Source organism: Mchenga conophoros, linkage group LG7 (assembly GCF_057382185.1).
Source record: "Mchenga conophoros isolate Kocher_MC1m ecotype Shallow Benthic linkage group LG7, M_conophoros_male_GT1.1, whole genome shotgun sequence".
Taxonomy (NCBI): domain Eukaryota; kingdom Metazoa; phylum Chordata; class Actinopteri; order Cichliformes; family Cichlidae; genus Mchenga; species Mchenga conophoros.
In genome coordinates, this window is record NC_140532.1 from 67691876 (window position 1) to 67709175 (window position 17300).

A 17300-nucleotide genomic window follows, 5' to 3' on the forward strand; every position below is an offset into this window, starting at 1 on the left:
CAGTAATCCTGGCTGTAGCGGCAAACTCGGTCCTTCCACGCCGCTTCTGTGGGACGTAAAGATTCTGACTCGTGCTCTTCTTGAATCGCTTGTATGCCTTTTGGTAGCAAAAATGAGGCAAATGTTTAAAACAAAAGAGAAAATTTATTTGTTCCATAGAAACCGAAAAATACAAAACAAAGGCCTCTGGTGGGAGCTCCGTTTCCGTTCCTTTTGTTACAGTGAAACCACAATAAACGGCAACGGTCAGAAAACTGTTGCTCCACGTCCTGCTTACTTGCCTAAGCTTTCATCGCCCCCACATGTGGGCAAATACACACCCCCTTTACGACATCTTTCTGAGGCTGAAACCTTTTCCGATGTCCGCCAGGAGGTTTTCTATGATGCAGCCGTCGTTCTGCGGCACAAAACCTTTGATTATTTTCCCATTCTCTCCTTTCTGTCTCTTGGACTCTTCCTCTGCCAGCTGCTTCTTTCTCTTCTCAGCCTTGGCCGCCTGTTCTGTCCGAGTTTTGTTTTCCTTCAGCGCCTTGATGAAGAGTCCTCGGAAAGTCCTGATGGTACCGAAGAGTTCCTCCAGTGACAGCTGATTGGCATCTTCACGTAAATAGACAGCCAGTTCACCCTTTTTCGTCTCAATCGTGGCGAATCTCTCGTTTAATTCTCCGAACAACTCCAGATTTGCCTCGAGAACTTTTGCATACTGCTCCTTCACAATAAACGGCAACGGTCAGAAAACTGTTGCTCCACGTCCTGCTTACTTGCCTAAGCTTTCATCGCCCCCACATGTGGGCAAATACACACCCCCTTTACGACATCTACCAACACTTTACAACAACACAAAAGACAACAAAGCAGGATCAATTTATGGAGCACAGCATATTACATTATAACATAAAATAATGAATATTATAACTAGAAAGTCAAATTAAAGATCACAGCAAAATGTTGGCCTAAACTGTCTAAGCTCCACCACTGGCCTCCAGAGCTGCAAATATGCTACATTTGTTACAAGTATCATTACTGCTAAAGGAGGCCGAGGAGTAACTAAACATCTGACATAATGAGCAGGAAAGTGCAGGAGGGACAGGTGAAGAGGCCATGCTGCTAGCGAGTTGGCTATGAGCTAAGCTAGCGTACAGACACAGTAACTGAATACTTTGGCTATAAATTAGGTAGTGAATACACAGAAATGTGCTTCGGATGAAACACGTGAGGATTATACTATGAAAACAGAAGTTATAGTTAACAGAAGTTTTTAATTAAATTGCTATGCAGATAAGCTACTCAAAAACAGCACTGTGTATTGGAACAGGAAGTAATACTCTACTGCTCGCCTCTGTCAGTGCGCTCCAAGGGTGGTTGTGGCTACAATGTAGCTGCCATCACCAGTGTGTGAATGGGTGGATGACTGGATATGTAAAGCGCTTTGGGGTCCTTAGGGGCTAGTAAAGCGCTATATAAATACAGGCCATTTACCATTTGCAGAGAGATGTGTTTGTGGTTGCATAGGGAAACGGGTGATCCATGCAGTGAAAGAAGGGCCGGGGACAAGGACAAGGGTGTGCTGGAGGGATGAAAGAAAACTGAGATGGGGATAAAAATGTAAAAAATAAACTGGGAATATTGTAGTTAACGTATTAGAAGAGAGTGACTGTGTTTTAGCTGTTATGGCATCACATTGCATTAGCAATTTGACATAATCTATTGTTAATCAATTGCAAATGTTAATGCAAGAGTGTCAGAGCAAGAGAAAGGAAAAAGGGGAGTGAAGTGGATTCTTTTCTGGAGTGAAGAAAACTGACTATGGTTACCGGTCTGTCTGCAGTGTACAGGGTGAAGAGGAAAGGGGCGAGCACTGTTCCTTGTGGGGCCCCCGTGCTGCAGACTACCACCTCAGACACACAGTCCCACAGCCTCACATACTGGGGTCTACTGGTGAGGTAGTCAATAATCAACGAGGACAGCTGATGGTCCACTCCTGCTCCCTGCATCTTCTCCCTTAGCACTTAAGGTTGGATTGTATTCAAGGCACTGGAGAAATAACAGCGCACCTGGTGCTCTCCAGATGAGAGAAGCCCCCAATGCAGCAGGTAGGTGACAGCGTCATGGGTACAGATGGTTTGTACCGTGTCTTCCACTCTTGACACTTAGCTCCAGCTCTACAGCCCCGTCTCCTCCGCCGTAACTCCCTGGGGATCTCTGGTCTTTCTCTGGGGTGAATCAGCTGGTTGCTAAGGGCTAACAGCTGATCCCGGGTGTAAACAATGGAGCCGATGTTTGAGATTGCTCTCCACATACTGGGGTTAAACAGTCTGTATATGATCAAATAACACAGAAATAACTTCAAGCTGTTTCTGGCTAGCATTCTTGTGACAGGTTACATGGAAAAAGTGAAAAAAGCAAGGAAAAGAAATTAAATAATTTAAAAGAACAGAAGTTGGTCAGAGCTCCTGTAACTGTAAGCCTCTCCCAAGGTGCCATCAGGGACAGCCTCGAATTGAAACTGGACAATCGCTTGTTGATTGACTCCAGGATGTCAGTAAAGTGGCAGGTGATGATGTGCCGAGGGAGTTTGCCTGGCGACATCTTTTCGATGACTGCGTCTCAATTTTGGCCGTGGAAGATGCGCTCTGGGTCATCATCACTCTGTCCTGGAAGCACTGATTGATGAAACCGTGGAGAGCGTCTAAACCAGGGGTCAGCAACCTTTAACACCCAAAGAGCCATTTGGACGCGCGTCCAGTGTTTTAATGTCTCTGGTTTTATTGCTTGAACGTAGGTAAAATGGTAGATTTGTGTGGTTAAAATCGCACATTACACCCACAAACATAAACGGGCTTCGATTCAGGTCTGCTGTCACCGAGCTGATGATGTGTTGGGGGAAAACTCTGTAAAAAACCCAGGAGAAATAAAGACACAATGAGACAAAGTTACTTTCTTTATCAAACGTGTACACGGGTGAGCTGCTAAGAACAACTCACACCATGCACAGTGGCTTGGTAATTTTTATAGGCACAGAGCACAGAGACAGTGAGAACAGGATAACAAATAATAAACAGATAAAATAAAACAACTCCATATATGGTGCTAGTCTCGTCAGCAGAGGGCTAGGGAAGATAAAACAATCTAAAACAATATGTCCCAGAAACAAGATGTGTTTGCTGGGAAAGTCTAAAAAGATAATTCTAAACTAATCTAACCATAGGGAGAGGGCAGACAAAAGGCATCTTTATACATTTAAAAGAAGGTAAAGAAACAGAATCATTTTTCCTGTAACATTCCCTCCTGTTTTAACTTATTTTAAATGTATACAACAATTGTCTGTGAAGGTTATTTATTAAGTATCTTAAGCAATTTTTTAATTTTCAAAATGTCAGCATAGCAGAAATGGAAGTCATCTGGTCTAAAGAATAAAACAAAAGAAAATAATAAAAAGAAAAACATAGTAAATGAAAATCATAGTAATTGAAATAACAAGTGGAATAAACAAGAAAAAATAATAAAACTAAAACTACAAAAAATAAAAGATAAAAACCTTATTTTAAAACGAAAACTACAAAAAATAAAAGGATGAAAACTAAAATGAAAACTTTGTATTTAAAAATGATGAAAACTTCATATGTAAAATGAAAACTTCAAAAAAAATACAAGGATGAAAACCTTATACTTAAAATGATGCAAACCTTAAATTGAAAACTTTATATGTAAAATAATGAAAACTTCATATTTAAAATGAAAACTTCAAAAAATAAAGGATGAGAACTTCAAAAAATAAAAGGGTGAAAACCTTATATTGTACCTGCATAAACTACTAATGTGTTAATCAGTGCATGATCACTTGAAAAAGGCAGAAGTCATTTTTAATCACCACGTCATTCATTAGCAGTTATTACAAGTTCTCCTCTAACAGAATTGCAACGGGATGCTGTTCTTCTTTAGGCACGGCAACATAAGCAGTCATTGTAGTTGTTATCATCTTTGAAATCATTACTCTTAGACATGGCGGTGTAGCTGCTCCAGATGTGTGGTCAGTGACATATTTTTGCAGAATGGAAAAATTCTGCAAAGTTTCATAAATGTCTCCTCCAGTTTCGTATCCATCAGGGATAAAAGTGCAACATGTTTCCCCGATCAGCTTGCAAACTCCTCCTTGTGATGCTGTTAGCAGGTCTAGTGTCAGTCTGTTCTGCAGCACCATCGTTCTGATGGCCTGCTGTTCTCCTGCTAAGGCGGTTCCCAGGGTCTTAGTCAAGTTGATGTGTCGTAGCAGAGCATATCGGTTGATTTCCACATGATCCCGCACCTCGGCAACTCCAATGCCGGGGATCAAGCTCTGTAAGAATTTCACTCCTCCTCAGATGCGAAACTCTGGTTCCTTTACTGCTTGGTGCCGTCCGTGCACATCCTGTCTGGTAATGAGTCTTTGTTTGTAGTATCATTCGGTAGCTGTAGTTGGAGCGACAGTTGAGGCTCATCAGTGTCGCGTTACTGGCACAGGTTTCGTTGAGTGAACAGTCCATACACTTCCTCTCGTTCCTCGGTGGGCAGAAAGTGTATATGTATTTGCATAGCAGTCAGTTTTATTATTCCAGTAAGCTGTAGTGTTCATAAACTGCCACCAGAAATTAGTGGCATAGCCATGGGGAAACTTGGTGTACTTTCCTTTGTCATACAGTGTCTGCCTTTTCTCCATATAACGTGACTTGTTGTCCCTCACGGAAGCAAAGGTGAGGAGCCCGGCCATGGTCAGGGCCGCTGCAGTTGTTAAGAGCCACCACCTCATGACGACGGGACACACCCTCCTGTCGCGAGTAGACCCCCCGGCCAGGAAAGCTGACCCCTCCACCGGGCGAGATCACAACAAGTGGGCAAGCCTGCCGTCAGCTGTGTTTAGATGGCTTCACTTACTGGCTCTGATGGATGCAAGATGGTCGTTCCGCTATTTTGCAACCTCCAGTTTTTCCTTTGGAGCACTTTGATCAGAACCCAGTCACCGGGCTGTGATCTGCAAGACACTTGATAGACATCATTACATTCTTCGTCATTTACAATCATCTCTTTATTTTCCTACAACTTAGACATACATTTTGCTACTGAAATTGTATCTGCCTTTTTCACTGGGTAGATTTCTGGCCACTTTGAGAATACATCTATAACCACTAGGGTGTATTTTTACCCTTGGCATTCATTTAGCTCAAAGTCCATATGGATTGTGTGGTCTCAGGTTTCCCTGAGCATTACATTTTTGACACGTCATGCATGTTCTGACAAATTGTTTTGCTGAGGTTTCAAAATTTACAGTGTAGAATTTACAGTGTAGAAATGAGAGTTGACAATACTGGTCAGTCCCCCCGTTGACAAATGCGTACAGCCATGAGTCACTAATGCCGCCATTTTGTGGAGGAATTTTGGCAACACTAGCTTGCCATAACACATCATTAAGTCGTTTGTCAGAACTGCACCGTGTTTTAGCCATTTTGCCTGCTCTGCTGTGCTTGCTGCTTTTGTTCATTTTTCAACACATCCAGTGGAATCTGATGTGTGTTCACTGCCATCAATGTGATGTTTGCCTGTTGTGCCGCCTATTTTGCTGCTCTGTCAGCAAAATTGTTGCCTGTAGTAATGAAAGAGTCAGTAGGCGTTGTAAGAGGTTGGCATGCTGGTTTGCCAGTTGGTGTAATCATTCCTCTGGTTTTCCAGATTTTTTGCAAAATGATGCACAGCAGAGAAAACATACTGGCTGTCTGTATGTATGTTTATTAGTTTGTCTTTGTGTATTTCACATGCGCAACAATCTCGTGTGAAGTGACCTTCCTCTCCACGGTTCTAGCAGGCGTTGTCTCTATGTTATCTGCTGTTTCTGCGTGGCTGTCTGCGGCCTTGGTGTTTGTGACTTTGCTCGCCTCTCTGTTCCTGATAGCCACCTGCGAATTAGTGTTTTAGTCTGTTGTCAACAGTCAGCCTTATTTTTAAGTTACAGAATGCTTCTCCCTTTTTTTGTTTTTTGTTTGGGAGAATAGATGCAACTCTACATTTTCACTTAAGGCAGTTTTAGATAATTTCTAGTTCTTCAAACAATGCATGGATCTCACACATTTCAAACTTTCAAGTTAGGGTTGTTTCTCATTTATACAAATATATATATTTAACTTTGCATTGCTCACAGCTCATAGCTCACAGCTCTAAACCTAGGCATTTTTCAATCATATGCCTAATCACTATGTGTCACTGTGATTCTCAAGTATTGTCACAAGTTCGTTTAAATTCGTTTCCAAAACCAACAAAATAATCAAACAAAACCAAAAAACATAAACGTGTCAGGACACAAAAGAAAAAAGAAAAATGCTGCCACCCGAACAAGGCAGAAGTCTGCATATGTTGGCTTGTAATAGCATGCAGCTTGTAACATGGTAGACTAATGTGCCTGTGTTAATTCAGCTCCATATTATTGTGTGAAGTTGCACTGGGTTGGGAGTGGTTTTGTGTGTGTCACATTTTTGGTGAGCCAATGGCTGGAATGGGGTTGGACTAATTAGAGGCAGGTGTACTTGATTGCACTGATACACCGGTCTTCTTATAGCCCACACTACAAACACTGCTGTGTTGTTTTGTCTCTCTGTGCAGGTATGTAATGTGATGAAATCAGATATGTTTGGGATGGATGGGTTTTGCCCTATGAATTTTATATTAGGTGTGTCGTTTTGTCTCTCTGTGCAGTCCAGGGCCTATTATATGCCACAGCCTAAAGGCAGCAGGGTTGCAGAGGCTTGAGTGACCACTGACTATATGCTTGCAGGGTGGTGGGTCTCCAAGGACAACTTCTAACCCTGTTAAAGGCAACATGTGGGGTGCAACTTGGCTGTGTGGCATAGCTGGCTCTGGCCTTGGGACTGTGTGTTTTTATACAATTCATAAGTGGGACACTGGACTGTTTTATCTTTTATCTCTTGATATATTTTTCATCAATAAATTATCTTTTAGAATTTTATTGACTGACATCTTTTTGCCCACGACTGAGACGGTTGGTCAGACCTACAGTCTTTCTTTGGCAGAATAGCAGCTTCTGCTCTAAAAGAAACAAATAAATAAAAAGAAAAGAAAATGTGTAACATGCTCATCAGCTTAGCAGTGTCTACATATTTAATTCAGCTTCTCAATCCTGTAGTTTTAGCTGTTGTCTACAGGGTTTTGCTTATTGGTTGTTATTATAGGTGTGCTCTATATCTCAGCAATGTGTCATTCTAGGATGATGGGTTTCAAGCTGGTCAAGTGCCTCTATGCACTTCATTAGTTTAGTTATTCTCCGTATTGTCTTCATCTCACATGTCATTACACTGAGTTTCAGCAAACCTTAAGCTTGATGCAGACTACTGCTTAACAATTATCCACCTCACATCATAACCGATTAAGGTGCCTCTTCATATTAATATTATGTCATTGTTAATATTATCCTCTGTCTTATATAACAGCAATAGCATATTATAATATTTTATCAGTGTGTACCACTATACTACTCCTGAGCCAATTTGATAGTTAGGATCATCTTATTCAGCAAACAGATAATTTAGAATTCATCCAATCTGCGGTCACATTTGTTCTCTCTGTTGCATGGTGGACCAGGCAGTTCTATTATAATATATTATTTATATTTTATTTTGTATCCATCAAGGGCTTCAGATGACCTGCAGAATCATCCTTTTCCCAGGGTGGAGACAGTTACCTTTTCACACACTGTCCTTGGCTGAACAATGACACAGCCTTAATATACTTTATTTATTTTATTAAAATATTTTCGTGTGAATTATTTGCTTTATATTCATTTTATACATGCTGGGCATGGTCATCATGCCAACTGTGCTTCATTGTTAATATCACTTTACAGGTTGTTATCCTTGCTATTATTAATTTCAAATACTCTAAAGATCATTTCTACTGTAATTTTCCCTTTGTTCATCTTTATTTCGTACTCTGTTCTCCCGACTGTTTATATTTTTTCTTAAATCTCTCAGTTTACAGACACTGTTTTTGTCCGGCGTCTGGACTTTTCTTTTCTCACCACTGCTCGTCAGCAGGAATGAGTTTTAATGTCACTTGCTTGATTACCCATCTTATTTATGTATTTACTTATTTTTGTTTATTAAGTAATATATACACGATACAGCTGCTATCACCTTCGCTGGTATTAGAGACGAGAGTGGTTGCTCACACGCCCTTCTACTTTCGGACTATTTCCAAAAGCGGTGTGAACTTTACGAGACGGAACTCGACCGTTCTCTCAACTCACCAGCACGTCAGTGAATAGCAGTAAAAGAAAAACACAGTAGGAGCAGCTCAGTCTCTTATTGGACCGTGAAAATTCAGCTTGCTCCGTTAATTAAAACAATACACACACACATTCACATTCACACCTATTCGCGCAATCGGAACCCTTATAATAAGGGGAGCTGCCAGTCTTTCTGTAGACGAGCTACTTATTCCCTAGACCCTGTCTAGACCCAGCTGGGGGAGCTACCCAGAGCTCCAAACCTAACCCACAGAAGTGGGGAGCTTCCAGTCGACGAGCTCCAAGCTACCAGCCGACGAGCTACTTTAAACCCACAGAGGTGGGGAGCTTCCAGTCGCGACGAGCTACTTTCGCTATTTTAAATTCCCTGAATTTAAAATACGCTTTTACGCAAGATTGTGTCAGTGTGTCTGTATCTACCTGGTCGGTGTCGCCGGGTCTGGTCCACCTCGATCGGGCCCCACCACCGTGGGTCGCTTTCTAAGACGTTGGCCAAGACCCGAATTTAACGCTCTTGGTCTTTTTCCACACACCTGGTGTGTGGGCTGTCGACAGGCGAACAACGTGGACTGGTCACGGAGATGGGACACGATGGAGGTGCTCCGGCTCCGAAGGACCAAGAAATGTTGGGGGAAAACTCTGTAAAAGACCCAGGAGAAATAAAGACACAATGAGACAAAGTTACTTTCTTTATCAAACGTGTACACGGGTGAGCTGCTAAGAACAACTCACCCCATGCACAGTGGCTTGGTAATTTTTATAGGCACAGAGCACAGAGACAGTGAGAACAGGATAACAAATAATAAACAGATAAAATAAAACAACTCCATATATGGTGCTAGTCTCGTCAGCAGAGAGCTAGGGAAGATAAAACAATCTAAAACAATATGTCCCAGAAACAAGATGTGTTTGCTGGGAAAGTCTAAAAAGATAATTCTAAACTAATCTAACCATAGGGAGAGGGCAGACAAAAGGCATCTTTGTACATTTAAAAGAAGGTAAAGAAACATAGAATCATTTTTCCTGTAACATGATGTCATTCACCTTGGGCGATTTAAACAATGATAATTATGACAAGGGGAACCTCTCGCAGTAAATAATACAGTTCAAGACTCACTGCTAACAGTTCAATGTGTGTATTGCACACATCCGGGGTCCCAGTCTGCTCTCACACACCTGGTCCAGGAACTTTTTTTATGCAGCGTTTCATGTCCTTGTTGGCGTCGCAAGCTCGTCCATCTTATTCACCAGCAATCTGACGTTACCAGTCACTACTGACAGGAGAGCAGGACGAAATCTTTTCCTCTCCAGTCATCCTGCTTTCCCGGCTCTGCAGCCGTGGTAGTTCCTCTTGATCATCGTGGGGATGACGTGCTGAACGCCAGCGCGGCTATGCCATCTGAGTCCCAGCAGCTGTAGCCAAAGGAGCAGAATGGCGTCGCAGTCATCACAGAGGAGTTGTAGTTTTAGGAGAACTGCGTTTCCAAGTGAATAAAAGATTACTTGACTGTGCAAGAAGTATGAACTAAGTAGTGGAAAACAAAGAATAAATAAAAGGAACAAAAAAGAGTGAAGTAGCTTTAAAAAGCAGAGAGCATGCCAGACAGGCTGCCGTCCGAGACGAGTGAAATTCTGTTCAGTGCTCAGTTTCATCTGGAGCTGCAAAATGCAGTCGAAGCCTGGCCTGTCATCGTGGAAAATGATAAGATTCTTATATAGCGCTTTTCTACTCTCCCGGAGTACTCAAAGCACTGTATACAACATGCCACCTTCACACCCATTCTCGCAAGCACTTTCTCTATACTTAGTGCTTTCTAAGAACATTCACACACATTCATACTCCGATAAATACATCGGAGAGCAACTTGAGGTCTTGCCCAAGGATACTTGACATGCAGACTGGAGGAGCCAATGATCGAACCACCAACCTTCCAGTTATCAGTAGGTGACCTGCTCTACCTCCTGAGCTACAGCCACACCAATGCGGTAGGCACAGTGAACAGTGTGCTGTGGAGCGGGCCACACACTCGGACATATTATTAGATCTGGCTGTGTAAGCTGTCGATCCAGCCAAGTATTCTTGTCTGTTTCTTCTGGTGAGGTAATACTCAGGTACTTTAGTAAAGGGTCATTAGGTAATTTGAGCATTTGTTCAGGTGTAATGAAAGTGGGAGTGGCCTCGGTTTGTGGTTTGAAGTTGACACATGGTGCAGTTTGACCTTTATTGTACCCACTGTCTGTTCCTGTCTGATCGACTCCTATGATGAAATAAAAGGATGCTTGGTCTGCTGAAGAATGGGTTTTGAGTTTTAATAGTCAGTAGTAATGGGTTCAGACCAGTACCAGTCCCCAACTGGGGCCTAATAAAAGAAACTATTACTAATCTTTACCTTACCAGCTGTTGGTTTTGTTTGTGGGTCCCAGTACGCTGGCTGGAAATGACCAAAAGTTATGAGTTGCTGCCCTACGTTGAGGAAGGTCTTGTTCACAAGTGAGCAAGAGGGGAATGAGAGATCGACGGATGGATTGGGACTGGAGCTGCAGTGATGAGCCGCTGTACCAGTCCATCATGGTGAAGTCATTCAAGAGGGGCTCAGAGTAGAACTGCTACTCGTCCACATCGAAAGGAGCCAGATGAGCTGGTTCGGGCATCTCGGAAGGATGCCTCCTGGATGAGGTGTTGCGGGCATGTCCCAGGACCAGGACACACTGGAATTCCCCTGGATAAGCTAGAAGAGCGAGGTCTGAGGTTTTCTGCTCAGGCTGGCAGCCTCCACGACCCAGCTGCAGATAAGTGGGAGAAAATGGATGGTATAATTGTTTATATCAAATTTACAGTATTGTTTTGGTAATAGTGCGATAATGCAGCTCGATTGTCTAACTTGAGGTCTGTTCTGTAGCAAATCCAGAAGAAATATGTTGTGGAAAGGAAATCGTTTGCTTGGAGGACACCAGGAGTTCAGTGAAGATGGTCACCTGCAGGTTCAAGCTCATTGCATCTCCAACCCACGTCCACTCAAGGGAAGTTAAAGACTTTCTTCTGCACTTACTTTTGGATCACAAAAATCCATGACAGTCATTCAGGCAGTAATTCCTGGACTGGAAACAAGCCATCCTTAAGATATTACAGCATGCCAGCTCCTGTGTTTGAATGCAAAACAAATGTGTAGTTTACTCTAGAGACAACCCATATGGAAAAAAACTTATAAAAGACTTTCGTCAGATGTGGCCTACTTCATATAGTGAATCATATAAGGCTTCTATGATCTACTCATGAAAGTGGCCACTTTCTCATCACTTTCATATATTGTTTTAGTAAGTATCCAAAACATACAAGTTTCATTTATATAATTTTTCAAGGGGTCTTATATCTGTTTTCACTCTTGTTTGCTTTTCATACAAGTTTCACACAAGACGGATAAAAACTTTATAAGATTTATATAAATCTTTTCCATATGGGAATAAATACTCGTGTGTGTGTGTGTGTGTGTGAGAGAGAGAGAGAGATTAAAAATAACAGTACAAGTAACTGAACAAACTGTAAGCGGCCTGGGAGATAAGAGGTAAACAAGGCGAGTGCTGTACCACTGATGCCAATAGATGCTTATCTGTGGAGAAGGATGCGGTGGGAGCAGCTGTGAGGTCAAGGAGAATCAGCTGCAAGCAGAGGATCATTAGTGATTTTTACTAGAGTTGTTTCTGTACCGTGAAATAAACGGAAGCTGAACTAAAACTGTCCATACAGGTTATTTCCAGTGAGATGATGATGATGATGATGAACCTGTGCAGCCACTATTTTTTCCAGAACTTTGGCTAAGAAAGGCAGATGTGAAATTGTCCTGAAATTGGTTCACAACCTTCCAATCTAAACATTCTTTTTCAGTATTGGGGTTATTATTGCAGTTTTAAGAGAAGATGGAACAGAACCAGATATAAGAGAGGAATGTATTGGCAATCAGTGGACCAAGAGAGGGGAGTGAGAGTTTAGTAAGATTAGTGGATCAAGTTTACACAATGACTTTAACTTAGTAATTATGGAAGATGGCTGAATTATTGTAGGAAGTTCAAATTTGGATAGAGAGGATGACAGTTGAGTAGGACAAAAAAATGCAGATAGAACAATTGACTATATCACAGGACGAGGCCAAGTGTTGGTGAAGAATCTCAGAAGCTGCTGTGGAAATATATTTGTTTGTTGTTCAGCAGAACAGTGTCCAGTATGTTGGCTGATAGACTTTTTGCATTTGCAAATAAAAGTTGGGCTGATTTTAACTCATTTACAGGATTTGTTGTTAATTATTCTGTTTGAATCATACCTACATACATAGTGTTTTGGGGGTTTTTTTCCTGTCCCGTTTGGCTCTTTTGCCATCAGAATTATTTTCTAAAGGTGAAGAAAGATGCCCAATGGATTTACTTTACCAAATTGACCATCCCAGCCTTGCCATAATGGTCCATTTGATTCACCTTTTATTGTTTATTTTATTTATTATTTTCACTTGCTAGATACGGGACAGACTTGACTGGGGGAAAGAGAGGAAAAGAAAAACAGCTGAGAAGAGGGACGGGGGAGAAGGGCAAAAAACAAAAACCAACAGAATAAGCAGAGAAAAAAAATGCATATATCAATCACCTGTTGAGAAAGGGAAAAAAAACAAGCAGAAGAAAACGAGAGCAATACAATAAACAACATCACAATGATATATGGGAATATGGCAGTAAATACTAAATATTAAACATTATTGTGCAGCACATAAGATCAACAGAACACAGTGTGCTTTGAGGTAGGAGCCAAAAAGGGTGCAGTTTGTGGGTGTGATCACCCGTGTGTACACCTGTGAGCATGGACGCGCTTGTTTTTTTTAAAGGTTCCTTCATGTAACGATCTGCTAGGGAGTGTGGGGGGGCCACAGCCCCGTCCTCCAGGGTATGAAGCAGGTATGGAGGAGATCAAAACTCCAGACATCCAGAGGCCCCCAGAACACAAGAGACCAAGGAAGACCAACAGAGGGGCAGCCGCGCCACTGTCCCAGTAAGAGCTGAGGAGAGTCCCAAATGAGGGCTCACTCAGCAGCCGCGGAGCAGAAGCCAGGGGGAGTTGCAGGGAAGCGCCCGTGAGCTCCGCCGGCCCCCAGCTGCGCCTGAGTGACCGAGCCCCAGGCCGAGAGGCCGGGGGCACCCCACCTCCGAAGTGGCCCGAGCGAGCCCCAGGCTCCAGGCCCCGACAAGCGGCCGCCAAGGAGTGAGCCGGTGTGTACCTGGACGCCCATCCCCGGACACAAAGAACCACCAACGCACCGATGTCTGAGGGGGTCCGCCACTGGGAGGGGGAGTGGTGGTAGGGGGAGATAGGCCTCCAAACCTTGGAGGGCCTGAGATGTCCCCAGAGAGGTGGCGCCTGACACCCAACCTGACATATAGACACAGACATACAGGCACACACAGATACAAACATCCATTCCCACCCTCATGCTCTCATATGCACTTACTCCACACTCAACCAACGTGGAGACAGACATAAAGAGACGCTGTACACACAATCACACTCCCCAAGCGTACTCTACAAACCGGGTCTAGGTACCCTTGCCCCTGGAGGGGGGAACTGCACCCAGACCCAGGTGGTGTTTCCCTTTTCCCTGCGGTGGGGGGAGGCAGACCACCCCGACTCCGCAGCAGCAGGAAGGCTCCACACTCCAGACCGCAGTCGGACGGCCAACTCCTCCTCCTAGCCCCCCCGCTCCAGCAGGTCGCAGAGAATGGGGGTGAGAGAAGACTCCAAACCTCCCTCCACCCGCTCATTGTAGTGTTGATGCATGTTTGTTCTAAGGTGCAATTAAAACCCAGGAGGGCTTGGAGCTACCTGCCAGAGAGCAGCAGGTAAGCGCATAGTCCCTAATGATAGCCCTCAATGTCTAAGTGTATTTAACATTGAGAGGTGGGCAACGATGCCAGGGGTGGGGTGTACACCCTGATGGTACTTTGGACTCCGTGTATCGTGCCCACCCCCAAGATCCTATATGTATGTGTAATGAGAGTGTGAATAATGTGAATGTCTAAGTTGTGGGATAAAATTGAGGCAGAGGCAGCCAGAAGGGGGGGGGGGGGGGGGGTAGCCTCCTCTGCACCCTGGTGACATACCCCTACTCCAAGGTCCTGCATGTGTGGGTGGTTGTGGTGGAGCGGGAGGAGGGAGGCAGCTGGAGATGGGGAGGGAAGGAAGGGAGGAGCAAGTGACTCCTCCCTGGGGCCAGCTCCCCCGCTGACCCCAGTAGGCACCCCCATACTCCGCGACCCGCCAGGGAAAGGGGGCCCAGGCCCATCCAGACCGGGGCCCAGTGCAGCAGCGCCTCCCGGCCCCACAGAGCCCGGGACAGTCCACCCAACCCCACCACAGAGGAAACTGCACCCACCCCACCATCCACTCATCTTCCAGACTACATGAGACAATAGACGCCCAGGCTGAGATCTTCCTCCATCTCTCCTGTATCTCCCCCTCCTGCAGAGAGAGTTCCTGAAGACAGACACTTCACAGTGTCCTCCGGCAGCTTCAGGTGGGTTTTGATGAAGCTTTTTACCGTGGTCTCCGCGTCCTCTCCAGCGGCTTCTGGAATACCAGAAAATACCAGATTATCACGCATGCTACGAGCTTGTAGATCGATAACTGTTTCTTTTATTTTTTTATTTTCTCTATTGAGCTGGGTAACATTTTCTGTGAGACATTTCACCGACTCCCTTAGCGTGGCATTTTCAGCAGCGAGCGTTTCCACCTGCTGCTGGCTGAACTCCAGGGATTCTCGCAAGCATTTAAATTCTCGGTGAAGAATCTCCACCAAGGACAGCCTTGCGTCGAAACTGGACAATCGCTTGTCGATTGACTCCAGTATGTCAGCAATATCTTTGCCGGCTGGCGATGTTGTGCCGGGGGAATCTGCCGGGCGTTGTCTTTTCGACGACGGCGTCTCAGATTTGGCCGGGGAAGATGCACACGGGGTCTTCTTCATCACGAGATCCTGAAAGCACTGATCAATGTAATCTTGGAGAGTCTCTAAACTCTCCCCGTTGTTCTCCAGGGTGTTGGAGATTATTTAGACAAATATTGTTAGTTATGAGACAATTGATAAGTGTATTTGGTAAAATTGAAGCTTAAATGAATTTGTTCAGATCTAAACTACCATTTACTTTAATTTTCCGCCAAAATCTCCGGCGTCTGACGTCAGTTACAACATGAGTCGCTTACCTTGTCCGTCACTTCCGCTTACCTGTCTCTCCTTCCTCCTCACACAGTGTTTCTATTAAGTGTTGTACCAGAAATATAAGAAAAATCATAATTTGATTTTAGTTGCATTTCTTTTGTGTGTAAGCAAAATTAAAAACGTTAATTTACCACAAATTGTTAATAAAATATGAAATGTTTCAGTGGGTATTGCACCCCAGAAAAATCAAGGCAATGAGTATGCATAATCATCATCAACAGCCTGATCATCAGGAGAGTTCACTCGTGACATAAACAAGTCTGACACAGAGCAGGCTTAATGGCTCCGCTGTCACTGTGAAATGAAGTTCATGACTCCAAATTTGAACAACGGGAACTGTTTAAAGTGGCCCTCAAAGTCCAAGCTGTGCATTTCTGATGAAGCAGAGACTTTGGGCCCTGCTGTCAGTAACTTCCCATTTTGACAAATGCTTGTTGGATCCAGAAAAAAACAATTCTGATGGATCAAACTTTCACACAAGCTTTAAGAAATAAAACTTGCTTCAAGGGTCTCCGTCTGCAGAAGTTCTTACTTTGATATAAAAAAATCTCAAGCTTTTGCATACAATTGATTTCACTTCACTTTGGTTTTATTACCTCTAACGTACCCCGTATTAGTCTTTTATGAGACTTCGTGGACAGAATGGTTTCTTTATTCGGCTGCTCTTGCAGAGCCACACTGACCCTGTGCACGTCGATCTCTGAATAAATTTCCTCAGAATTTAGCCTCCGGTAACTGAAAATGCCAGAAAACTGATTACAACCAGCAGTTTGAGATGATGGGAATATAAACTAAAGACAAAGGCTGTTTAAATGAGCGTGACATGTGTTCATGCTAAAGGCTTGTTTTTGCTCACGTGTTCAGAAACCCACTTTCTCTGTTGCATTTGCAGCATTCTTGCCCTCACTCCGCAGCACCAAACAACCAGGCAGCCAAGAAACTGAGAGTGTGCTCTGTAAATTGCATTGTTCTGAGGGGGAGTGTCCTTTCTATTAGCACAGGAGCTCCATAGCAGACTAAATAAAAGTCAACAGCCATAAGAAGACACTTTAAAACTCCAACACAGGCTGCAGGCTTTAAAAACACTCCCTTCCTCATTTGTAATTCAGCAGCAGACTAATGAGCTGAAATACGTCCGGTTAGATTCCCTCCTGACGCAGCAGATCGCCTTTTAAAACCTCTGTTTGTTCAGTGTCCAGCATCGCATCCCTTTGTTGCTTTAGTGGCCTGATCTTCCCGCCAGCGACCGTTAAAGTTGCACTTATCCCGGATCAGAGTCTTCAACTGCGCCTTGGGCGTCTTTCGGGATAAGAGGTGTTTTATTAACCCTCATTTAAAGGAGCCGGCGCCGAGTGCCTGCAGGCAGAGCAGAACCCAGGTTTAGAGATGTCCCTTACCTGCACTACATGCAGGTAGTTGTACTGGGTGTTTGAAGAAGGCTAAGCATGCTACAAATGTGGTTGTGCTGAACGGACTGTAGAAAAGCTGCTGGGTCAGGACATAAGCCCCGCCCCCAAGATGATTTACTCATCACATGCTACCTCACCTTTGGGAAGGCTCTCTGTAAACCTTGTTCTAGTTCATCCCAAAGCTGTTGTGAGGTCATGTACAGGTTTCTATTGTAAGGAAAACAAACGAAAGTGGAACTTCCACCATAAATGTGGAAATTCGTTGTTTATAAAAGGGCTCAAGACAAAGCAACCAGATTGTTCTCCACATAAGGACTGAGAGGAAATCTCCTCGTGTCCTACTGCAAAATC